Source organism: Chrysemys picta, chromosome 24 (genome assembly GCF_011386835.1).
Source record: "Chrysemys picta bellii isolate R12L10 chromosome 24, ASM1138683v2, whole genome shotgun sequence".
Classification (NCBI taxonomy): Eukaryota; Metazoa; Chordata; order Testudines; family Emydidae; genus Chrysemys; species Chrysemys picta.
Genome location: NC_088814.1, coordinates 12,592,574 through 12,610,258, shown reverse-complemented (window position 1 = coordinate 12,610,258; position 17,685 = coordinate 12,592,574). Strand labels below are relative to the sequence as shown.

General features: G+C 52.6%; 1 long non-coding RNA gene across 1 annotated transcript; it reads right to left on the bottom strand.

Annotated features, from left to right (window-relative positions):
- Positions 1 to 1,413: 1,413 nt before the first annotated feature.
- LOC135977359 (uncharacterized) lies at positions 1,414 to 17,685 on the bottom strand. The gene is made up of 3 exons (XR_010594813.1): positions 17,530 to 17,685; positions 11,537 to 11,682; positions 1,414 to 3,323 (listed from the first exon to the last, which is right to left on the bottom strand). It is a non-coding gene; the product is annotated as an uncharacterized LOC135977359 (long non-coding RNA).

Sequence of the window (17,685 nt, the reverse complement as noted above, 5' to 3'; positions counted from 1 at the left end):
GAGGCCCCACCCCCACTCCACCCCTTACCCCAAGTTCCCACCCTCACTCTGCCTCTTCCCGCCTCACTCCGCCCCTCCCTGAGGCTCTGCCCATGCTCACACCTCTTCCTGCCTCTGCTCCTCTCACGAGCATGCCCCACCCTTGCTCTGCCTCTTCCCACCCCAGCTCCTCCCCCTCTCCCGAGCACCTCCTGCCACTGCTGAACACCTGATCGGCGGTGGGTGGGAGGCACTGAGGGAGGGAGGAGGAGCTGATCAGCTGGTGGGTGCTGATTTTTCCATGGGTGCTCCAGCCTCACAGCACCCACTGAGTCGGTGCTTATGGTTCTGGCAGCGACCCCACTACTGCAATGCAAATGAGAAGAACGTTGGGGTTGCTGAGCATGTGTCATGAAACCCCCATTCACGATCGCTTCTAACGTTCCCACACTGGGACTGCCGGGGAGGAACTTTCCATGCTCAGGCTGTGCTGTGGGTTGAATGTTTTTGTAACTTTCAGCAAAAACGAGTTGAGGCATTTCTGAGAACACGGTTAGCATTAACGCAGGTAATCCATTTTCCTGACCATTTCTTTGAAGAGCTCTAGCACTTCTATGCTTTGGATCCTGGAATTAAAATTTGGCAGGGGGATTGTGCTAGGGGAAGAGCATTTTTTCCCCTATTGCCATGAAAATCCATATAGATCTGGCTAGTTTATAAAGTACAGAACATTGCCATTTGCACATGGACAGTAGAGTGTCTCTGACTTGTTTCTGAGTCTCTGACAACTTGGAAGAAAATGATCTTTTATGGTTATGGATCCCTGTCCTAACCGATACAGCACAAGATGGGGGTTAGCTGGTGTCAGGGGCAGATCACCAAATCACACTAACGAACAGGATGAGCAGCTCCTTATGCAGCTGTTGATAGAGTGTAGGAAAAAAAGCTGCGTGATCCTGGGGAATTTCAATGTGAGTGACACATGCTGGAGGTCTGATGCTACTAGTACTAAAACATCCTTGGAATTTCTCATTGATGACATTTTATTAACTCAAAAGTGTTGCATCCGCCATGGGAGTGTTCTATATGAGCCCTCGCCTTGAGAGATAAGAGGAACTTGTGACGGGTTGGATCACAGAAACCCCCTTGGGAGCTGCCACCCGATGTGCAAAGACTACTTCTGCTCCTGTTTTCCCTGCCAGCTCAGGACTCCAGCACCCTGTCTTGCTGAGCCAGCCACTCCTGTCTGGCTCTAACACAGACCCAGGGTCTGAATCACTTGTCCCAAAGCTGCAAGTTTACCTGAAAACAGCTCACAGTAGTGTGCTTGTCTTTAGCACTCAGATGCCCAACTCCCAATGGGGTCTAAACCCAAATAAATCCGTTTTACCCTGCATAAAGCTTATGCAGGGCAAACTCAGAAATTGTTCACCCTCTATAACACTGATAGAGAGATATGCACAGTTGTTTGCTCCCTCAGGTATTAATACATACTCTGAGTAAATTACTAAATAAAAAGTGATTTTATTAAATACAGACAGTAGGATTTAAGTGGTTCCAAGTAGTAACAGACAGAACAAAGTAAGTCACCAAGTAAAATAAAATAAAATGCGCAAATCTATGCCTAATCAAACTGAATACAGATAATCTCACCCTCAGAGATGCTTCAGTAAGTTTTTTTCTCAGACTGGACACCTTCCAGGCCTGGGCACAATTCTTTCCCCTGGTACAGCTCTTGTTGCAGCTCAGGTGATAGCTAGGGGATTCTTCATGATGGCTCCTCTCTCCCCTTGTTCTCTTCCACCCCTTTATATATCTTTTGCATAAGGCGGGAACCCTTTGTCCCTCTGGGTTTCCACCCCCTCTCACTGGAAAAGCACCAGGTTAAAGATGGATTCCAGTTCAGGTGACATGATCACATGTCACTGCAAGACTTCATTACTCACTTGCCAGCACACACATATACAGGAAGACTCACGGGTAAACACAGCCATCTGCAGACAATGGGAGTCATCAAGATTCCAAACTCTCCTTAATGGCCCACACTTTACATAATTACAATAGGCCCTCAGAGTTATGTTTTATATTTCTAGTTTTAGATACAAGAGTGGTACATTTCTACAAATAGGATGATCACACTCAGTAGATTATGAGCTTTGTAATGATACCTTACAAGAGACCTTTTGCATGAAGCATATCCCAGTTACATTATATTCACTTATATTTTTATAAAACCATATAGACTGCACAACGTCACAGAACTGATCACAGAACTAACCATGAACTGTAGCCTACGTACAACTGATTATTACTTGATCACATTTACAATATGCCAAGAGAGTAAAGTCCAGACCAGTAATATTTCTACTTGGTGCTTTGAAAGGGTCTGTTTCACAAAACTGAAAACAATTATGAGCCAAGCCAGCTGGGAGGCAGAATTTAATTAGAAAAATGTGACTGATAATGGGGAATTGTTTAAGGGCCTCGGGGAGGAATTCCCCTCTTCTGGGCTAGTTACACCCCCGTTCTGCCAGGCTGAGGGGTGGCTCTGCCTTCGTGGTGAGCCGTGGCTTTATGGCAGCTGGCCCGTGGTCTGAACCGTGCACAGGGCTGGCCTGTGGGTCTGTGCTGTGCCAGGCTGCTCCCTGCCCTGGGGTGCTGTGTGGCTGTGCCAGGCACAAAGTGGGTCACAGCAGCAGGGTGAGGGCTAGGGGATGGTAGGTGAGGCACGTGGGGCAGCCCAGGCTAGGGGCCTGCCAGGCTGCATGGCCCGTGCAGGGCAGCTGAGGGCCGGGCTGCCCGTATCATCCTGTCCTGGGCACTTCTCTGAGGCTCCCGGAGCTGCCCCTACTCCAGCGTGGCAGGGACCCTGCTGGCCACCACAGCAGGAAACCCTCATGAGGTAAAAGGCCTGGCCAAAGGAGAGGAGCTGGGTCACTGCAGACCCCGCCCCATCCCATGGTTCCTCGAGGCCTCTCCAAACAGTCCAGCTGCCTGTAGGAACTGGGCTGCTGACCGAGATCACCCTGAGAGGGGGGCCCTGGAAAGGGGAAGGAGCCTTTCTTCCTGCACCTGACAGCCAGCTTCACTCCCAGAGGCTTGGGGGTGGGGGTGGGAATGGCCATCAGAGAGAGGGTTTGGGATGATCACATCCCCACCACCTCCAGATGGGGGGCAGGGGGTGGGGAGCAAAGCAGCGGCAGGTCAGCAGAGCAGATGAGTGATGGCCTCAGCTGAGGAGTTAATCCATCCAGGCCCTCCACGATGGATCAAAGGATGGGCCACAAACTCTGTGCTAATCCCCTGGCTCCCCCCGGCAGATTCAGAGCAGGAGACCTGGGTTTCTTTAAAGAGAAGAACACGGAGCTTAGCATGTGAGGAACCCAAACGGATCCCCAAATAACCCCCAGCCCACTGTCCCTTGTGACGGCCCAACTGGAGGAAGGGCTCCCAGGACTGGCAAGTTATCACCTCAACTGGGACAATCTGGAGGTCACAAGGTGGCAAACAAATGAGGCCTTCATCTCCCACACCTTGTCTAGCCTGAAAGTCACTCCCTGTCTCTAGCTGCCATGGGATCTCCACTGTATGCCCTGAGCCTGCTCCTTCTCCTGAGCCCGCCACATCCCTTCCCTACAGCTCCATGGGTCACATCAGCCTTAGGTTGCCCGTTGTGGAAAGGTCACCTGATCGGCGGGGGCCCTGTGCCATTCCCTCTAGCTCTGGGATTCTCCAGCGCTTGAACCAGCTCTCCATAGACTTGCATGTACATTTGCATGCCTGATTTGTACATGCAGTCACAGCAACAGGGCACATGCAGCCAGCTGGTCACTAATGCACACGGTCCCTCCGTGCTTGGTTGCCCTCCAGGACAAAAGGTGGGAAAATAAGAATAACCACACTGGGTCTGACCAATGGTCCATCTAGCCCAGTATCCTGTCTTCCGACAGTGGCCAATGCCAGGTGCCCCAGAGGGAATGAACAGGCAACCATAGAGTGATCCATCTCCTTTGCCCATTCCCAGCTTCTGGCAAACATAGGCTAGGGACACCATCCCTGCCCATCCTGGCTAATAGCCATTGATGGACCTATCCTCCATGAACTTATCTAGTTCTTTTTTGAACTCTGTTATAGTCTTGGTCTTCACAACATCCTCTGGCAAAGAGTTCCACAGGTTGACTGTGTGTTGTGTGAAGAAATACTTCCTTTTGTTTGTTTTAAACCTGATGCCTATTAACTTCATTGGGTGACCCCTAGTTCTTGTGTGATGTGAAGGAGTAAATAACACTTCCTTATTCACTTTCTCCACACCAGTCAAGATTTGATAGCTCTCGATCATATCCCCTCTTAGTCATCGATTTTCCAAGCTGTAAAGGCCCAATCTTTTTAATCTCTCCTGATATAGAAACTGTTCCACCCCCAATCGTTTTTGTTGTCCTTCTCCGTACCTTTTCCAATTCTAATGTAAGCAGAGTCAGAATGAGCTCTACCCAAACATCTGGTGGTGAGCTGTGGAAAAGGGGCTGATCTCATTTGCATGGGCACACCCACCCTGCCTAGCACGATGGGACTGCTTGCCCAAATGGTCATTTTGGCTGCTGTGGGATCCCTAGTCTCTTTGTTATTGGGGCAGGAGTAATAAAGTGTTGTTATCTGGTTATGTGAACCAAGGACAGTAGAATTCATGACAATAAGAAGGGGAGTTTTGTAAGTATATTAGGAACAAAAAGAATCCTGACAATGGTATTGGTCTTTTACTAGCTGGAAATGGTAGAATTATCAATAATAATGCAGAAAAGGCAGAAGTGTTCAATAAATATGTCTGTTCTGTATTTGGGGGAAAACATGATATAGTCTCATCATAGAGTGATACTAACACTCTTTCCATTCCACTAGTATCGCTGGAGGATGTAAAGCAGAAGCTGGTAAAGTCGGACATTTTAAAATCAGCATGTCCAGATAAATGGCATGCAATAGTTTTAAAGAGCTAGTTGAGGATTAGTTGGGATTAGGTCCTACTTAGTTGGGATTAGGTCCTGCTTTGAGCAGGGGGTTGGACTAGATGACCTCCTGAGGTCCCTTCCAACCCTGACATTCTATGATTCTATGATAGGAGCTGGCTGGACCATTGATGTTGATTTTCAGTAGATCTTGGAGCACTGGGAAAGTTCCAGAAAACTGGAAGAAAAATAATGTTGTATCAATATTTATAAAGGGTGAACAGGATGACCTGGGTAATTAAGCCTGACATCATTCCTGGACAAGAAAATGTGGTGACTGATATGGGACTTGATTAATAAAGAATTAAAGAAAAGCAATGTAATTAATGCAAATCAACGTAGGTTTATGGAAAATAGATCTTGCCAAACTAACTTGTTATCTTTTCTGATGAGATTAAAAGTTCGGTAGATAAAGGTAATAGTGCTGACGTAATATACTTAGACTTCTGTAAGGCATTTGACTCTGTACTGCACATTTTGATTAAGAACTAGAACAATATAAAATTAACTTGGCCAACATTCAATGGATTTAAAACGGGCTAACGGATAGGTCTCAAAATGTGACTGTAAATAGAGAATAATCACTGAGCAAGTGTGTTTCCAGTGGGGTCTCCCAGGAATCAGTTCTTGACCCTTCGCTATTAAACATAAAATCATCACTGATAAAGTTTGCAGATGACACAGAAATTGGGGGAGTGGTAAATAATGCAGAGGACAGGTCACTGATACAGAGCAATCTGAATCGCTTGGTAAACAGGGTGCAAACAAACAATGTGTGTTTTAATACGGCTAAACGTAAATATACACATCTAGGAACAAAGACTGTCGGCCATATTTACAGGATGGGGGACTCCATCCTGGGAAGCAGGGACTCTGAAATAGATTTGGGGTGGGGGTGGATAATCAGCTGACCATGAGCGCTCAGTGTGATGCTGTGGCCAAAAAAGCGAATGTGATCCTGGGATGCATAAACGGGAATCTGGAGTAGTAGAGAGGTGATTTTATCTCTGTATTTGGCACTGGTGAGCCCACTGCTGGAAAACTGCCTGGGCAGTGCATATAGGAAGTTAAACCTCCCCCAAAAAGGCTGGCCATGCAGGAGGGCAAATGCCGCGGATGCGATGTGGGTCACCTCCCTTTGGCGGCGCTCCAGCACACCGCCTTTGGAGTATTAGGATACGTCTATACTTACCTCCGGGTTCGGCGGTAAGCAATCAATCTTCTGGGATTGATTTATCGCGTCTTGTCTAGACTTCAGCTACGTTATTCATGTAGCTGAAGTTGCGTATCTTAGTTCGAACTGGGGGGTTAGTGTGGACCACCCCTTAGAAGTGAAGCTCCCTAGAAGTGCGGGGGCCACCAGTGCCAGGACCTTGGCCCCACCCGTGCTGTGCCCCAAGGACCTGCTCTTGCTCCGCCTCTTCCCCCAGCACCCCACCAGCTCGCTGCTCCCTCCTTTCTGCAGTGGAGAGGAGCAAGCAGCAGGCAGGTGGGCTTTGGGGGAAGAGGTGGAGAGGAGTGAGCAGCGGGCAGCCTCAGGGGAGGAGGCAGAGAGGAGCAGGAGGGGTTCGGGGGAGGGGGAAAAGCAGGGGCAGTAAGAGGAGGGGTGAGGGAAGGGCCTCAGGGGAAGAGGTGAAGTGGGGGCAGGGCCATGGTCTGAGCGCCAGTGCCCTTCGCCTTCTAGGGAGCTTCCAGTGCCCACATGTAAGCCTCCCCAGATGGAAGATTCATGTGCCACGTATGGAATCCTGTGTCATCTGGTGCCCACAATTCAAGGGAGATGTTGATAAATTGGAGAGGGTTCAGAGAAGAGCCACGAGAATGATTAAAGGTTTAGAAAACCTGCCTCCTAGTGCTAGATGCAGGGAGCTCAATCTATGTAGCTTAACAAAGAGATGGTTCAGGGGTGACTTGATCACAGTCTGTAAGTACCTATATGGGGACCAAATACTTAATAATGGGCTCTTCAGTCTAGCAGAGGCAGGTCCAACACGAACCAATGGCTGGAAGTGGAAGCTAGACAGATGCAACCTAGAAATAAGGGGCACATTTTTGACAGTGAGGGTAATTAACCATTGGAACAATTTCTCAAGGGCTGTGGTGGATTCTCCGTCTCTGGTAGCTTTTAAATCAAGACTGGATGTTTTTCTAACAGATCTGCTCTGGGAATTATCTGGGGGCAGGTCTCTGGCCTGTGCTCTGTAGGGGCTCAGACTTTATGGTCGAGTGGTCCCTTTTAGCCTTGGAATCTGTGAATCTAAGATAAGCAGCAGGTGTGCCCGCGGCTTGGATCTCTGCCAGGGCGGGGGTAGCACAGTTCTCAACCTGGGGCTCTGACCACCTTTCCCATACAGTTACATGTGGGGGAGGTTTGGGAGGGGGGTGTTAAGAACCACTGGTTTAGAGCTTGGAGTAAGGACACGGGAGTGAGGATTCCTGGGTTCTGTTCCAGCTACCACTGACTCTCTGCGTGACCTTGGAAGAGTCACTTCCCCTCCGTGACCTGACAGTTCCCCTCTAAAATGGGGATACAGACAAGGTGGGCCAGGGGCTAACGGACTTCGGCGGGACTGGCTAGTTTGTCGTGGTACCAGTTGAGCTTTCCCCTGAATTGGAGGCTTTGGGCTCTGTGTACGCTGCCCCCCTGCCCCCCATGCCTGGCAGCTCCAGGGACGGGGGTGCTGAGCCGCAGTGGAAGCTGCACCAATGCTCAGCCCCGCTCTGGTCTCCCCACCTGCCCGGTTGTTTTGTTCTGTGCAGGTTCTTCCGTGGCCCTCAGCACCGTGTGTCCGTGCGGCCCAGCTAGCAGGATGCAGAGCCGAGGGCTCCTGGTTTGTCAGCGTTCCAGAGGCGCTGCGGCCGGCCGGTGTTTGCCTTTGGGAGCAGTTTGCTGGGAGTCCCAGGGAATGGCATTGCCTGGACACTTGGTGTTCGTAGCCTGGCAGGGTCAGATTGTGCCCACCTAGATGTGTGCTGGATCCTCTGTGTCTGCTTGTACCCGGGGGGGGACAGGTTCCTCTCAGCCCTTGTCCCACACAGGGAAAAAGGGGCGGTATCCAGACAAGGGTTCTTGCTGCACCTCAGGAGCGCCCTGTGCCGGCAGGACGTGGCACGAAGAGCAAGATTTGCCCGGCGCAGAGCCTCAGCTCATTCGTGCATCAAGGCACCAGAACCAGCCCAAAGGGGCCACCTGGGCTGGAATCGGGCAACGCAGCTCAGCTGCTGCCAGGCCTGGGGACCCTCGGAAAGCTGTCTGAGCCCCCTTCCAGAGGATGAGACCAGATGCACCCACACCCCTTCCCGTCAGACCTGGGAGCGACTGCATCGTGAACAGGCCCATCCGCACCTGTTCTCAGGGATGAGGCGCGCGCCTGTTGGGGGCGAGGAAGGGTTGATACGTTATCACTGAGCTGCCATGGGTCATGTTCGTTACTGCCAAGGGGCAAGCTGGGCTTGTGCTGCCCCTCAGTGGCGCTCAGCCGCCTGCTGGGTGGCTCGTGGTGCCAGGCCGAGCGCTCCCACAGAGTGGGAGTCAGGGGGGAACAGGTGCTGGCCGACAGCGTGTCCGAGCACCAGGGTCTCTGGAGAGGTTTGGGGAGCTGTGTCCCTGCCAGGGACGGTGAGGTCACTGGGGGTGAAGGCTGTTTGGGGGGGTCTGGGGTGATGGATCTGCAAAGCAGAGACTCCATTGCCCATCAGCGCCCTTCCCCACTGCACTGCACTGCCCCTGCCCCAGGTCAGGTTCCAGGAGGTGGCTGCTGGGCTCTGCCACTGGCAGCAGGGAGCTGGAGAGAGGCCCAGGAACAGGCTGTGACCACCAGCCAACGAAGGAGGCGGCGAGTTTCACCCTCTCCCTGGAGCAGGATTTCCCTGTGAAGCATCTCAGAGCAGCCCCAGTGAGACTGTACGATTTACTATGAGAGGGTGAGTCCTGCCCGGGCTCCAGCCTTGCTATGGCCACTCCCATGGGCTCCGGGTGATTAGGATGGGGTGGGGTCACTGAAATCTCCCCTGAAGCCCAGTGACACATGTTTGTGGCTCATTTATCACTCGGGCCTCTCCCTACCTGAGCTCTGATCAGCTCAGTGCTCAAATATGAATATTTATGACTCCACCTACCATGGAAAGTTACTCTCCAGTTCATGAGCCAAACCATTTAAGGCTGGCTTGTTTAATAAAAAGAAATTTGATATGCTGTTTTGTGTGCTTAATGAAATTCCAGTTACCGTCCTAATGCAGCTTGGCAAAGTCAGGGGCAAAAAGTTAATTCTCCAGTAAATAAGCAATATCTCATTCCTCATTTGCAGCATACTAAAAAGGTACAATTCATAAGAATCTGAAATTATTAAGCTATAGAATTACTTAAATGTATATTTATAGTATACCCTCCTAGCTAGCAACAATATGTACCAAATCTAGTGTAAAGGCTCCATTTATCTGTACATCACCATGTTTGAATGGTTATATCACCCCATGGGAATGCATCTTTCTTTAGAAGATATTTGAAGTACAAATGGAAAAGTTGATTAAAACTGATTTAAACTGAGACTTTTCACTTGGTGATTTAAGTCATTATTTAAATCACTGAATTAAATCACCTTGATTTAAATCAATTCACTCCGGTTATTTCATAGAATCATAGACTATCAGGGTTGGAAGGGTCCTCAGGAGGTCATCTAGTCCAACCCCCTGCTCAAAGCAGGACCAATTCCCAACTAAATCATCCCAGCCAGGGCTCTGTCAAGCCTGACCTTAAAAACCTCTAAGGAAGGAGATTCCACCACCTCCCTAGGTAACCCATTCCAGTGCTTCACCACCCTCCTAGTGAAAAAGTTTTTCCTAATAGCCAACCTAAACCTCCCCCACTGCAACTTGAGACTTGTTCTGTCATCTGCCACCACTGAGAACAGCCGAGCTCCATCCTCTTTGGAACCCCCCTTCAGGTAGTTGAAAGCAGCTATCAAATCCCCCCTCATTCTTCTCTTCTGGAGACTAAACAATCCCAGTTCCCTCAGCCTCTCCTCATAAGTCATGTGCTCCAGCCCCCTAATCATTTTTGTTGCCCTCTGCTGGCTTCTTTCCAATTTTTCCACATCCTTCTTGTAGTGTGGGGCCCAAAACTGGACACAGTACTCCAGATGAGGCCTCACCAATGTCGAATTTTTACCAATTCATACTTTGTGGTGAATATGCATGTTCTTTTGTTGCTGTACTATGGCAAGCAGCAAGAGGCAAAGGATTGTAGGAAACTGGTATTACACGTGTTGCTCAGAACCGCAGACGGAAACCCTTTGATTTCAATAGGGGTTGGGCACCTCCATACCTTTGAGGAACTGGGCCTATGTTCTCACCCTTGGTCTGGGAAGCCCTGCAACAATTCCGGCCCCCATCTAAAATTTCTCAGGCTCTTGGCGTCTCCTCACCCTGAGGAAGGGGGCAGCAAGTGGTAACACACCTGTCCTCTCTAGACTGCCCATTGGAGAGGAGCAGTTGGGGGGCTGCCCATACTGGGCAAGGAGAAGGCTAGGAATCGCGTGCCCCTCCCCCCCCCCCCGAAGAACCACTGACCCAGGCAGAGAAGCTCCCTTTGAGCTCATGGTAACCGCCAAGGAGCTGATGTTATCCACTGACACTTGGGAGGGTGTGTGATAGCCACCTCAATGTAAACAGAGGCTGGAGCAGGGACTGTCTCTTTGCTGGGCATTTGTACCGCACCTAGCACCCAGGGACCTTGATCCATGACAACACAAATAAACATTAACAACCGGGACCGTGGGAGGAGATTAGCAAAGGGAGCGTCTAGGCAGAACATCAGGAGAACCGTGCTGACACTGAGGTGCAGGGGCCAGTGCACAGACTGCCAAGGGACAAGGAGACATGAGAACCCCATAGCCAGGGATTTAGAACAAGTAGGTGCAAAGCACTGGAAAGCCTGCATGGGGAATGATCCCACACTGGCCTGGGGCATGGGCTGGATACAACCCTGCAAAGCTTTGCCGTCTCTTAGGCCTTGTCTACACTACAGCTTATGTTGGTATAACTGATGTCGCTCAGGGGTGTGAATAGACCACCACCCTGAGCGACGTAAGTTACACCGACCTAAGCGCCGGAGAGCTTCTCCTGCCGACATAACTACCGCCGCTTTCAGGGGCTGGAGGAGTTGAGCCACCCTTGTGTTGGGATAATTGAAATAAGAAATACAAAATGGAGTCTGTGACATGTGACTTTGGAACTCCATCCTTGTTTACCTCAGGGGCACTGACTCTAAGCTAGCCCCAACTGGTCAGGACTGGATTTTCCCGCCTTTGGGCTCCGGACATTCCATCTGTTTTCTCGCCCAAATCCCTGAAGGTTCTATCACCTCAGACTTGCTTGGCGTTGCTATTTGGAACAGTTCAATTTTAACATCTATAAAAGACAGACCCCAGCGTGGGTGCGGGGCTGTCCATCTGAGCGGCAGCCTGTGCACGGTGCGGTGCGGGTCTCATCGTGGTCCCGACCATGTCGATGAGAGTGACACCTACCCAAAGACACTGGAGACGACCTTCAACACCTACCTTATCCTGCTGTTCCATCTCCGGAGGGCGTCTCTTCCACGGAGCTCACCACCCATCCGCTGGGCTCCTCAGAGTTCCTCCTCGACGGCTTTCCACTGGCCCGAGAGTTGAGGTCCTGAGCACCAGCACTGCACACAATTCAGCACCTAAGTGAGGGAGGAAGAAATCAATCTCTGTTACAGGGCACTTGACCAAGGGAGGAATTTACCTGGGTCGGGGCTTTATGCCCCATTGGAAGTCACTGTCACTATTGTTATTGGTTGTAATACTGGTCTGCGTTTGTGGTTTTCCCCCTTCCCTATCAATTGTATTCTTATCCCTAACACACATCTCTTTGCTTTCACCTGACTTACCCGTCTCCTCTTCATCATACACCGCACCATACCTGGGGTATTGGTCCACTGGGTGATTAGATACCAGAGTGGGTCGTATCTGCACTTCTGAGAAAAAGGGGTATCCATTTTCTTTCCCTCTACCACACCCGATTTATTCTGAGTTACCTTTTTCCCCCTTTTGAGGCAACACTTGTTAGCTCTCTAGTGTAGCCATTGCCTTAGGTATTCTGCTGGTATACCCCGTCACATCCCCGTACAGCCCCTAGCGCAGGCGCAGTGCGAGCTGTGTAAAGGTGCTAATACTGGGATAGCTATTGCCGCATGGGAAGGGGAATAAGTTGTACTGGGCTAAGGCACCTCATCCCAGTATAACTGCATCCACACTGGGAGGTGCCCTGGTCTAACCGTATCAGTAAAACAATCACACAGTTATATGGTACAAGTTATATGGGTACAAAGCCTGAGTGCGGCCAGGCCCGGCGCAACGACCCTATGACGTCCCAATTCGAAGGGAATAAAGAGACTTCCCAGCAGAACCACCCTACTCCGCTACAGAGCCACCCTATTTGTGTTCTTCCCACTGTTAATACAGCGCTGATCCCCCAGGCTCCAGAGAGATCCGGTGCCCCATTGCGCTGGGCGCTGCTCAGCCAGACATGGAGACAGCTCGCCACTCTGAACAGACCAAACTCTATAGACCTGAATAGACCATCCCACTTTGCAGAGCATTTTAACCCCTCATGTCCCAGTGCCTGGACCCAGCTCAGCCCACTGACCCGAGGGTGCCCCCATCACAGCAGTCGCCTGGTGTCCAGGGGTGGAGCGTTACTGGGCACCAGGGACAGAGCCACTGGCATTCAGCATCAAAACCAACAAGGAGAGCCCAGGAGATCTGGGGTTTAGCTGGCATCCAGTAACTGCCTTCTCTGGCTGTTTGCTCTCACCCCAGTCCCCAGCAGGGCAGAGGTCACAGCAGCTTCAGCACGAGGGTCTGAGGCCAGGGGTTTTCAGCTGAAAGGATTTGGGTTCTTTTGAAAAATCACACCCTTAAATCCCAACTGAGGCTCTGATCCCCCGAGGCAGCTCCTGGGGCACTGGAGGGGTAGGGCTGCTAACTTTCTAACTGCACAAAATCGAACACCCCTGCCTCACACCGAGGCCTCGCCCCTGTCCCACCTCCCTGGCTGGGGTTGTGAGCTCTGGGAAGGGGCCAGGGATGAGAGGTTTGGGTTGAAGAAGGGGGTTTCAGGCTGGGGCTGAGGAGATTGAAGTGTAGGAGGGGGCTCAGGGCTGGGACAGAGGGTTGGGGTGCAGGCTGCAAGAGGAAGTTTGGGTGTGGGAGGGGGCTCAGGGCTAGGGCAGGGGGTTGGGGTGCAGGAGGGGGTTCAGGGTGCGGGGTCTGGGCAGGAGTTAGGGTGCATGAGGGGGTTCTGACCTGGGACAGAGGGTTCGGGGTGTGGGCTCTGTCCCGGTGACACTTACTTCAGGTGGCTTGCAGTGGGTGGTGCATCAGGGCTAAGGCAGGCTCCCTGCCTGCCCTGGCTCCGCGCTGCTCCCAGAAGTGGTCAGCATGTCTGGCCCCTAGGCAGAAGTGCAGTCAGGCGGCTTTGCACAGTGTGCACTGCCCACTCCCACAGATGCTGCCCCCGCAGTTCCCATTGGTTGCAGTTCCCGGCCAATGGGAGCTGTGGAGGTGGTGCTCGGGGCCGGGGCAGCGCGCGGAGCTTCCCTGATCACACCTGTGCCTAGGGGGCCACAGGGACATGGCAGCTGCTTCTGGGAGCTGCGCGGAGCCAGGGCAGGCAAGGATCCTGCCTTAGCACCGGTGCACCGCTGATCAGACTTTTAACGGCCTGGTGAGCAGTGCTGACTGGAGTGGCCAGGGTCCCTTTTTGACTGGGCGTTCCGGTTGAAAACTGGATGCCTGGCAACCCTATGGAGGGGTGAGGACAGCAGGGAGGATCCCTGCTTACAATCTCTCTTACTCCTACACAGGACCCCTTGCTCCTACACATGGGGGGGGGGGCGCAGCGCTGAGGGGTTCCTTGTCTCCTCCTAGTCTTGGCCTTGCATCAGGCCTGGCCAAGGGAGATGGGGGCAGATCTCCCGAGGGTGCTGGGCCTGCGCTGACTTGTCTCTCTCCAGCCTCCGTGGGAGAGGAGCCATGGCCAGAGAAGAGGGTCTCCACTCAACGAGTGCCCACCTCCACTGCAGTGAGGCACTCAGGGCCCAGGACGTGGGTAGTGTGGGGAGCAGGGCAGGGGGCACCATGACAAGGACCTTCTTGCCCTGCCCCTCGCCCACTTGGCAGGAGGCCGTGACCAGCTGTGTGTCGCACTCAGGCAGAGCGCGAGGACGAGCTGGATGTGGCCAAAGTTCAGGAGAGTCACACCCCTCAGCTGCACAATGACCCTCGCTCCACCGACAAGCCATCTGCATGCCCTGTCGCCCCGGCTCCCAGAACAGGCCCACTCCTGCTCTTCGGGTGCAGTGCGAGCTCAGAGCCCTGGGCTCTGCTACCTTGCCAGGTACCCGCCCCCAAGCTGGTCGGGGCTCCCTTCACTCGTCTAGCCTGGCGGTGGCTGTTCCCTCAGTCCAGCCTGCTCCCTCCAGCAGCCGCTTTCCCCCAAGCTGTGCAGCCTTCACCCAGCACCATCCCTTCATGAGCCGATCGGCCCGGAACAAACCAGGTGGCCTGACCCAGTCCTGTCCCCGTCGGGGCACCGCTGAGCTGTTCTGGGCTGGCATTCCACTCTGCCAGTGGGAGGGGGGTTGTTAGCAGATCAGGGGAGGCATTTCCACCACCCCAATCTAGCCAGCCAAGACTCTGGGGTCAGCTCCCCAATCAATCAGGACTCATGGCTGTCAGGCTGCCCCTTTCCCGTGGCGTTCATGTGAAGTGGGACTGGGTGACATGCACAGGCTGAATTTAGGCACTCAGGCTGGGATTTCCAAGGGAGTCCAAGGGAGTTAGGCACACACAAGTTCAGTGGGATTTGGGCACTTCTTTGGCACATTTGAAAATCCAAGGCTACAGCAATAAACTGTGGGCTAGCTTTAGCGTCTCCACACAGCCTGCTCTCTAGAGGAGCGGCGACCGATGACTCCATAGTATAGACAAGCCCAGAGCAAACCAAACAGAGACCCTGGAAAGCCCTGGCAGGGCTGGACTCTGCATGTTTCCCATGGGCTCAGGTTCTACCAATCACAACTCCCCTTTGTTTTCTGGATCCTCGGCGCCGACCCTGGGTCCACACTGGATCCCCCACGGGTTCCTGGAGTCTCTTCAGTTCTGTGTGTAGAGAGGGAGGCACGTGGGGATGCAGCCGCATCCTTCCTTAGACAGGGGCTGGCCGGAATGGATGTGGTAAAGCCAGAGATATGGCTAGGCACACGGTGCCCTGTGCGGAGAAAGCCCTGGTAGAAACGGGACACTGCACTGACCAGGGATGGATCGGGAGGGGCAGGACAAGCAGTCCTCAGTCGTTGGTCCCAGCTCTGATTTCCAGGGGGCGAATGCTGCTCTTGGAGACGCTCCTGCAGCTGTGCCCAGACCACACTGGGGCTGTGTAGCCTGTTTGGGTCGTTGGCTGGGGCTGTCTCGGGATGCCCAGCTGTGACCCAGGGCAGAATTGGGCTCTGTGATGCCAGGATTGGCCGTGACAGAGACCTGAGCCGTTCCATGGACACCGATCTAAGGGATACGAGCCCCAGGCCTGATGCTTGATGCTCACCCCCTTCCTGAATCACTCTCCCCAGGGCAGGGGCCTCCCACCCCACCCCTGGCTTCACCAGACCCAAAGGGCCCGCTTTCCCTGTTGGTGCTGAAATCCAGGTGACCGTTGAACGGTCCCTGAGGACAGGTAAATATTTGAGGGTAAACCAGCAAGCGGCAGTGACCTGGGGCCAGATCTCTGCATCCCTGGAGCTGACACCAAGCCAGGGCAAGCAGGCTGCAGCCTCACTGTGTAGGTGTCTGCAGTGTGGGGTGGGGAGGGTGACTTCAGTTGAATGCCTCCTCTTGGCCACTTACCAGCTTGCTGTGAGAGGATCCTGCTGCTGGATCTTGAATGTTTCACTCCTCCAGAGCCTGACCGGAGTCAGGCCCTGCCCCTGTCTTAGGGCTGCTGGGCACACGCTCGAGGTGCAAATCTCCTGAGAGCTGACACCACGCAGTTCCTGGAACCGGCTGGCCCCTCAAACTCGCTCCGTAGCTGAGATGCGCCCCCTTGCAGTGCTCCAACCGACAGGGTGTGCCTGCCGTGTATGTCTTCAAGGGGGTTGGTGCAGCATAGAACACGCACAGACACTTTGCAGGGGTGTCTAGTACGCTAGTGTTCTTTCCTTAAGCATGGGACATACACAGGTCTATTCAAAACTAGTGAAGCTTAGGTGCATTTCCCTGCCTCGTTCCACCGCTCCAGAGCATTCTCTGGGCTGGGCTCAGGGTTGTCCCTGGATGGCCCTGGGCTTTCTGTTGCAGTCCACAGCCGTGATCCGAAACCTGGAGCCTTCTCCCCCAGTTTGCCTATTCTGACCTCGGCCATCTCCTGCCCAGATGTCCTGCATGGCTCTTCCCCTTCTGAATCCTTCTGAAGGCCTGTTTGTCCCGTCTCCTTGTCCAGTCTGGGGAATCTCCACTCAGCTTCCGTCCTCGCTTCAGACAAGAGGAGGAAGTAGTTTTTCCTAGGCTCCAGCAAACCCATTGGCACAAGGTGCTTCACCCTGAATAGGTGGTTGCTGAGTTCTGAGGACCTACGGTTGTCCCTGATCTGGGAGGGACATGCTTAAAGCCTCGTCAGCAATGGTGGATACACAGAGACAGAAGGGCATTTATTACACAGCAATTTTCATAGAAACAACTTCATAATAACTCCCTAATACCAACAAGAAACATAGGTTCCCCAAATCAACACACTGACCAATCATCTCCCTGCACCCTCCCTTCAAACCTAACCCTTCCTTTGGAAAGTCAGTGTTCGCATCTCCGGGTTGCTCTGCAGGACTCATCCGGTCCCAGTGGAACCTCCAGCCCCCATCTGACCCCTGCATTGGATGGGGGAGTGAAAGAGACAATGCACCCACACATGGGTGAAGGTGAGATAGGGAAGTGGGTGTTTCGGTTACCCAACCTGTTTGCCCATCACTCCAGGGAGAGGGTCTCTATGCAGCAGAGCTGGGGCTGCAAGGGGAGCCGTGTGTACGTGCTGAAGCCCAAGACAGAGCAAACATGGAAACTGAATTCGCCCACCCCAGCATGGGGCTGGGGCTCTACTGGGGGAGTTTTGTGTGTGCGCCCATGAGTGTGTGTGTGTGCATATAAATGTGGGTGGGTGAGGACTCAGGCAGCTGGTAGATTTCTGCACCCGATATAATAATTACACACTTAAAACCTAGGTTAAAAACATTATTACAGTTGCAAAGTCAAGCACGTGAAAGTTAGGAAATGCCAGAATGAAGCAACAAGGAGCATGTGATTGTGTAATCAAAGAGCATGTCATAATGTAGCTGCGCAAGGGGGCTGAATGAGCGGCGCAAGGACAATCTTAATTCTGGCATTTCCTAACTACTGACTACTAGGCTTTGCAACCTTAATGTTCTTTACATGTACACCTCTACCTCGATACAACGCTGTCCTCGGGAGCCAAAAAATCTTACCGTGTTATAGGTGAAACCGTGTTATATCGAACTTGCTTTGATCCGCCGGAGTGCGCAGCCCTGCCTCCCAGGAGCACTGCTTTACCGCGTTATATCCGAATTCGTCTTATATCAGGTCGTGTTATATCGGGGTAGAGGTGTATTTTTTTCTATGTG